At 47.7% G+C, this 7676-nt stretch overlaps 2 long non-coding RNA genes across 2 annotated transcripts in view; one reads left to right on the forward strand and one right to left on the reverse strand.

The window, feature by feature from the left end:
• Positions 1-984, reverse strand: part of LOC114636204 — a 9522-nt gene extending 8538 nt beyond the window's left edge. The window contains exons 1-2 of the long non-coding RNA XR_003713587.1: positions 793-984; positions 621-706 (exon numbers count right to left, since the gene is read on the reverse strand). This is a non-coding gene — a long non-coding RNA (uncharacterized LOC114636204). The remainder of the gene's footprint in view (positions 1-620; positions 707-792) is intronic.
• A 3458-nt stretch (positions 985-4442) lies between these two features.
• LOC114636203 lies at positions 4443-5183 on the forward strand. Its single transcript, XR_003713586.1, has 3 exons — positions 4443-4507; positions 4750-4804; positions 5132-5183. It is a non-coding gene; the product is annotated as an uncharacterized LOC114636203 (long non-coding RNA).
• The last annotated feature ends 2493 nt before the right edge of the window (positions 5184-7676 follow it).

Here is a 7676-nt window from a genome sequence, read left to right on the forward strand (position 1 = left end):
AGAGAGAGAGAGAGAGAGAGAATAATCTGGTATGTCTCTGGGCTCCTCCCAAGTGAGCTTGTCAAAGTATACCCAGTACCAAGGGAGGTTGTACATTTTTGTCCCACACTCTGTCCCCAGCACTTCTTCATCATTGTAGGTAAATTTTCTCTACCCTCTCTCTTTCTCCTCCCTTCTTCCACTTCTAGTTGACAGCAGAGGGGTCTACTTCTCCTACTCACCCTGTCCCACAGATGTGTGATCTGAAGCTCAGGACAGGGACAGAAGTAATATAAGGGTGGCAATGTTAGGAACACAGAGCTTAGTCACAGCTGAGCATTCTAGGGAGTCCTCCCTGCCACCAGACCTCCAGTGATGAAGCTGTGTCCTCCCAGAGCCACAGAGCACACCCTATCCCTAACTCTCCCAGAGCCCTGACTTTGTACCCAGCTCGAATACTCCCAGGTTCCCCTCCACTACCAAGTGCCTTGGAGTCTTAGACCCAGTCTTCGTAGAGAGGCCAAGTCTGAGGAAAATGCTACCCCAGCTCTGTCTTATCCTGTCCTGTTCCATCCTAGAGACCTCACACCCCTCCACTTTGATCTCACTCTCAGCTCTACATCAGGAAGGCAGACACTTACCTCTGTACATGGGGGACAGGCAGCCTCCTTCGGGAGCCTCCAAGTAGCTGTGAGCTGTAGGTTCTTCCTATTTATTTGTGCCCCATCTGGAGGAAACAGAGAGCAGATTGAGGAAGTCCCAGTGCCCTTTCACAAGCAGCTTCGTCTGCTTCTCAGAATTGCGGACACGAACCTCTGATAATACTCATGACATTTGTTTCTGCCAGAGAAGCTCACACCCCACAGTCTCCTGGTCAGCTCTCATGTGCCCTCAGGTCTCAGGCAGGAAGGGCCTCCTCCACAGCCCCTTCCCTGACTCCTCTGCAGGAAGCCAACCAAGAGGGCAATAACCACCTCCCTGCAAGTGTGCGCCCAGAGCCTTGCAGAGCTTGGGTGGACCTGGAAGTCACCACTTCTCAGCATTTGGCCTTACGCAAATCAGCTACAGGTGGCCTCTTCAAGTCTTGGGACCCCTTGTGGTATTTTTCTAGAAGCACCTGCAAACCAGAAGGGTTTTGAGGGTATGCCATTGACATGGAAAACCTAAGATGACAGCAGTCAGTAAGCAGTGGGAGCATTCTAGATCCCTGGCTGTCAACTTTGGCTTTCCCTTCTCTGTCCTGACCTACAGTCCCTGAGAACTTCCCCCATCTTGTTCTTCAGAGTAAGTGATTTTTTTTTCCTCCATTCCCATCCACGAGTGCTCAGCCATGGCTCAGAGGAGGATCTCATGACTGGATGTAAAGTGAATGAATGAAGGAACAAACAAATGAATAACTCTGGGGATGGTGGGGTTAAGAGGAGGGAGTGTTACTCCATCAGGGCAAAATGTAAAGAGGCACCAAAACCCAGTTATAGAAATGAGTAATATTTTAATGCAATATGGTAAATACATTCAAAATAGCATAAAAACACAAGGGATGAAATATCAGCCCCTCCCCCACCCCCACCCCCATTTTAAAGGTAGCTTCAGTGATACACCAGTCATTTCTTATCTCCCAATACAGAGCTACAAAGGCAGGGAAAGTATGAGAGGGGCTCTGGGGCAGAGGGACAGAAGTCTGTTCAGGATGAAAAAAGTGCATCTCAAATGATCAAAACCATCTAAGAACCTCTCGCCTGATTCTTTACTCAGAGATCAATGTGCCCAGATCTTAGACTCTAATCCACAACAGTGCAGACACCTGATGTTCAGACACCAATGGGTTTTGTTTTACTTGAAGTTTTCTTTTACTCAACAGAAAATGAAAGTCAAGATGGTCACAGGCTGACTTGTCCTGAGAGACGCAGTCCACAGGGCAGAAGGCAGGTGTCTTCCTTCACAATGCTATTTAATTACGTATTAGTGAATTCTTTTGACCCGGAGAATTGCTATGCCATATTCTCCAGCAGCAAAAGGCATGGAGTATGAACTGTGTGGATCCGATGAGAGGCTCTCATTGAACACGTGGGATACCCACACAAGGCAGGTGGTCTCTGTCTGGTAACCGGAACCACCGTCCTATGTGGTCTTGAAATTCAGAGAAATGAGTATCTCTTCACACATTGCATAACTATTTCTCCAAACATCTTACTGTTTGAGAAAATTGACATGTCATGCAGACAGCCCTTGAACTCGATGCATAAATGATCAGGTCACACATCCAGCATCTCCACCTACACGGGACACTCCAGACATGTAAAACTGACAAGAAATCCTTGATCCTTTCCTCATACAACAGGGACAACTATTCTTTCCGGACAACCTACTAGTTTTGGGGATCATTGTCAGACTAGGGCTCAACAGGGTCCTTGGCACCACACTCCTGCCTCTTCCTTTAAATACCCATTCCTTTCTTAACACAGACTGACCACAGACAAACGTGCCCTTGTCCTAAGAGGCTCCTTCTCTGCTCAAATTTCAGATCTTAACTCAAAGCGAAAATGAACGCAGGTGCTTAGCAGCCCAAAAGGCCATTAAGAAGGACTTCCTTCTGAACGACATTGTATGGTATGACTAAGCCATCCAATATGTTTGCAGGTCACCTTTTAAAATGGAAGTCCCTGGCATAATTATAAAGTGTGTCCTATGATTTGCAAATTAGAACCTTGGAAACAGTACCTGTCTTAAAGCAATAGATACATGTAATAACCTACCATAATTTATATAAGTGAAGTGTTTTAAATAGGTTTCCATATATTCACTCAGGTCTTAGCTTAACTGGCAATTTGTCCAGCCTACAGTCACCTGAGAAAGCAGTCTCAAGTGAGAACTTATCCAGATCAGATGAAGTTGTCTTGGCTGTTTCTTGGCCTGAGACAGGATCTTACTATGCAGCCCTGGATGGCCTCAAACTCACAGAGACTTGCTTGCCTGTGCCTCCAAAAGGAATGAGTACCCACTGTAGTTGTCTGGATGTTTAATTGATGTAGGATGGTCCCGTCCACTAAGGGCAGTACCATTTCCTGGATATCTGATCTTGAGCATTGAAACACAGTTACATAAAGCTTGAACCTATGAGCTGGCCAACACACAGTCTGCTACCATGGTTCATGTTTCACACTTTTGCTTGAGTTTTTTCCCTGACTTCTCCTCAGTGGTTGGCTGTCATCTAAACTAGGTCTTTTCCTCTCGTAAGTTGCTTTGGCGATAGTACTTGTTACAGCATGAATAAACTCACAATAACACACATACACCTATATACCCATTCATGCCTATTGCATCTGAATCTTAACCCTCAGAATCGAGAACACCAGCCTTTAAACTCTTAATGACAGGAAAGAACAAAGTCACCATTGAGGACAAAGGACAGGCTTGATGGTCCTTCTGTTGTGAGGAAAGCCAGCTTTGCTGCAGCAGAGAGCTTGCTGCGGGATCAGGCTTATTCCAGCTATCATAGGTCTAGACACACATGGGGCCATGGGCACCACACACAGCAGCGTGCTTGCATGGAGCATGGCCAAAGTTCTTAGTCGTTTTATGCTCCAGGCAGTCCTAGGTATGTGATAGAAATTTTTCACTAACTGTTTTTTTTGGGGGGGTTCGGGGCGGTGAGGCTTGCCAACACACTGTTAGCTACAGGCACAGTCAGTCTACTGCTGAGTGGCAGATCTGAAGCCTCTCAGACCCAATCTCTGAGTTTGGATCTCTAACTTCATGGTCCTGTGACACAACTCAGGCAACAGCATCGTCTCGGGACCAGTATGGGATCAATTCCCTGTACTCCACAATGGTAAAGACATCCAAGGCGTTTTCATCTTTGCCAATTAAATCACCACATTTATTATCATTGTAAATGGGGGGAAATCCACCATGAAAAAAAGCTATAACCCACACTGCTGCTTTCGAGGGGGAAAGTATCCTGGGTCTCTCCATCCCAGGTCATTTCCAGACCCAAGTTCTCAGTTTGGCCCTCTAATTTTGCTTGTCTTCTGACAGTCAAGGGTTCCATCAGAAATGACTTGGAGGGTATCTCTGAACACCATACAGTGACAGGGATGGTGGCCTGCTTCTTTGTACAGACATTTGTCAGTGAACAGCTGCTGACATGTTTGCCCTGCAGATGTTCCATATTGCTATTCACGCAGCTGACAGACAGCCACCTCTCTCCATCCTAGAAAACTCTCACTTTGAAGTCCTCCAAGGGGGCACTCATGGGAGACCTTGAAACTGAGACCTCCCGGCCTCTGTCACATCCACCAGGTTGGGAACTTCTTACAGACCGTAGCAGATTCCCTGCAGCTGCATGCTGAGCAGTTAGCAGAGAGGGATGAGGAGCTGCTCTCAGCAACACCCCTGGGAATGAACTCTCCAAAGGAAGGCCAAAGACCAAAAGCTTTTTTCTCATTCTCTAAGTACATCACAGAGGGAGAACACAGCAGACAGGAGACATTCAATCCATGGCAGCCAGAGAGCAAGGCCTAGCCTGGTAGATCCTTTTTCATTTTTTGGTTCTCTCTGTATATCCCTGTTTCTGTGTCTGTGTGTCTGTGTCTGTGTCTGTGTCTGTGTCTGTGTCTGTGTCTGTCTCTCTCTCTCTCTCTCTCTCTCTCTCTCTCTCTCTCTCTCTCCCTCTCTTTCCTTCTCTCTCCCTCTGTCCCTCCATCTTTCTCCCAGTGCCAGGAAGGCCAGAGCTGTCCAGACAGAGATTGCAATATTCCACCCTGACAGGGAACTCCCTGGCACGAGTGGCTGGAGAGAAGTTTCTGATCCTGATTTCTCTCAGGTACTACTACCCAATGTGATGTCTCTTTTTGTTGTGACAAAGTCAGGAAGGGATTGCCTTGAGCTGGAGGGGACAGGCTTGAAGAATGGCTCTCTGAGCTCCCTTCCTTGAACCTCCCCTCTTGTCCTTGGCAGGGGCTGAGACTTCAGGGAGAGGCTACAGTAGAGTGCTGGCCACTAGGTGCCCAGGTGGAGGCCAGTTCTCAGCATGGAGATCTAAGTGGGCTGGCCAGTGCTCAGTCAGGATCAGCTAGGCTCCTCTGGAATTCAAGCTTAAAGACATGCAGGGTACAGATCTTTGTAACCTGCCATGGATTTCTCTCACCAGGGAGCTTGGAAGCTTCAAGTACTGCCCCAGGAAAAGCCTTACCATATTGCCCACCAAGACACTCACCTTGGTAAGTAGCTGGATCATGGTTAAAACCTATGTAGGTCCTAGGCATAGGCACTTTCCACACTCTGCCTGTTAGGTCTATGCAGGAAGACTGACTTCCACCCCAGATCTGCCCTGAGGTTTCTGAGGGGCACTGACGTCAAGGACTGGGTACCTCAGACTGTCATGATTCTCCACATGTTCGTGTTCCTGGCCAACTGTCCTATGTCTGAATCCCTCTCTGACACCTTGGACTGAGGTCTTCGAGGTGCACTGCAGGTGAGGTGTCCCCAAAAAGAAGGAGAAAGGCCTTAGAAACACTTATCCCATTTCCAGTTGTATCCCTCACCCCATGCCTTCCTCCTTCCATTACAAGCCCTCCCAAGACTGTTAGAAATTTTGTTCTGGGCTCTCTCAACAAGAAAGCGAGTCATGTTTGCTGACTCACTTTCATTGCATGAGTCACATTGCTGATCCATCTAACCCTCTGTCGACCTTCCTCAGGGGAGGAGTAGAGCAATGGCTGTGTCCTCTGAGCTGGGCTCTTTCTTTTAGTCACCCAGCAAGTCATCACAGACCAGCACCTTTGTCATTTTCTGGTTCCCTTAGTCACCATAGCCCTGGGTGGCTCAGCTGAATTCCTGACAACTGGGACATCATTTTCTTGGAAGCAAAGATGTGCCTCAACCTCGGGCTTTCCCATGGGAGCATCCAGTCCACACCTTGCAGGTGACCTAAAAGTGCAATATTGGAACTGAACTATGGTCCACCTGAAGAAATGGAATTGGGGATGTTATAAAACTGGAACAGGTTCTGTCTTGAACTGGAACTGGAACAGCTTCTGTCTGGTCTCAAAGGAACCTTAGATGTTCCCAAATGAAGTTGTTTATCTGTTCAGATAAACACTACAAGTGGGCAGGGCTCAGCTTCCTGAGCTCTTGAATACAAGTGTCTTATGGGCTGAGCTTGCAGCTCTAGGGTTTACCATAAAAAACACTATGGCTCCTGGCATTGAGAAGCAGACTGCCTACAGCTCTAGGCTGCAGTCTGAGCAAGCTCTAAGCCTTCCTAAACTAGAGAGACTCACATCTCTGGGCCCTGAGAACTAGAAACTTAGCAGAGACTTGTGGGTTTTAAGGTCATCTGCTTATTGCTTTGTGACTTAAAAACCAGCAGGCCTGAACTCAGAAGCCAGCCTTGTGTCAACACGGGATCTGCAAAAGTTAATGTGAGTTTCCTGGAGCCCTCATGCCTGGAACAGGGCCTTCTGGGACAGCAGTCATGGCTTCCACAGCAGCCCTGCTTGCTGTTGTAACTGAAGTGTTTCCTTTGAGTGGTCATGGAGCCTTTAAAACAGCTATGATACATGACTCCCTTTTGTGTTTTAACACTCTCTGACCCCGTGTGTTTTTAAACATTCCAAAAGGCAGAGAGGGGCTTCTGTTGACTTACACCCTGGTGGGAAGCCATGGCACCAGTCCTGTGAGGCAGTCTGCAGTCAGGGAGCAGAGAGCCTTCAACACTGGTGCTCGCCTAGCTGTGTCCATTTCATGTAGTCAGAGACTCTAGCACAAGGCATAGCGCCAGGCACATTCCCCATGGGTCTCCCCACATCACTCAGCCTGATCTAGAAATGCCTTCACAGGCACACCAGGATGAGTCTGACTCAGTCAAGGTGACAGTAAGATGGACCACACAGCTGCACTGCTTGCAGGGACTGCTGAAGGAGGGACTGCTTGGCTTATAGCGCCTGATCAAAGCAGCCAGGCACAGTGTGACCATGAGACCAGGTTTACTTTGTGGGTAGAAAGATAGGTTTATTAAGGATTGACTTGGCAAGACTACCTCTCAAGAGGCAGAGAGAGGAGCAATATTGGGGGTAGTGGTGTGCAGAACAAGCAGATTTTATGTGTCAGCAGGGCTCAGTCCTTGAGCTAAAACAGCTGGCTCTTCGGATTGACCCAGAAATAGATATCTTTGCCAAAAGTAGTTGACCTTTGGGTCTGATGATGGGAAGTTTCTCGTAAACAGAAACCTCCTTAAGATAGCCGTTTTTCCAGTAAACAGAAATCTGTCTTTAGGCTTGTTTATCCAGTAACATTCTCTCTGATTACTCAGCCAAAGTCCTTCTGTTTGGGACACTGTCAGCAGCTGTGTCATTTTGGGATGCTGCTTTGAGCCTAACAGGCACAATGGGAGGTGTCTGTCAACTATCATTTAAGGACCAGAAGAGAAGGCACAGTAAGTTTACATTTCTAAGACTACTAACATTGCTTAGTCACCACCATGAACCGTTAGGGAGTGTTACGCATCTCTGACCCATCTCAGATAGGGCTGTGAGGTCCCACTTTGGCCACGGACACATGTCACATGAGGAGTGGTCTGACAAGTGGGTGGGAAAGACATGGGTCCACCTCCTTTTTGAGATCTTGTGAATGTCGTGGAACTTGCCTCCTCCCTGACTGCGACTTCAGTTTTTCTCCTCAGAACGGAAGAGACT

The sequence above is a fragment of the Grammomys surdaster genome, unplaced genomic scaffold (assembly GCF_004785775.1).
Source record: "Grammomys surdaster isolate TR1022 unplaced genomic scaffold, NIH_TR_1.0 122941, whole genome shotgun sequence".
NCBI classification, from domain to species: Eukaryota; Metazoa; Chordata; class Mammalia; order Rodentia; family Muridae; genus Grammomys; species Grammomys surdaster.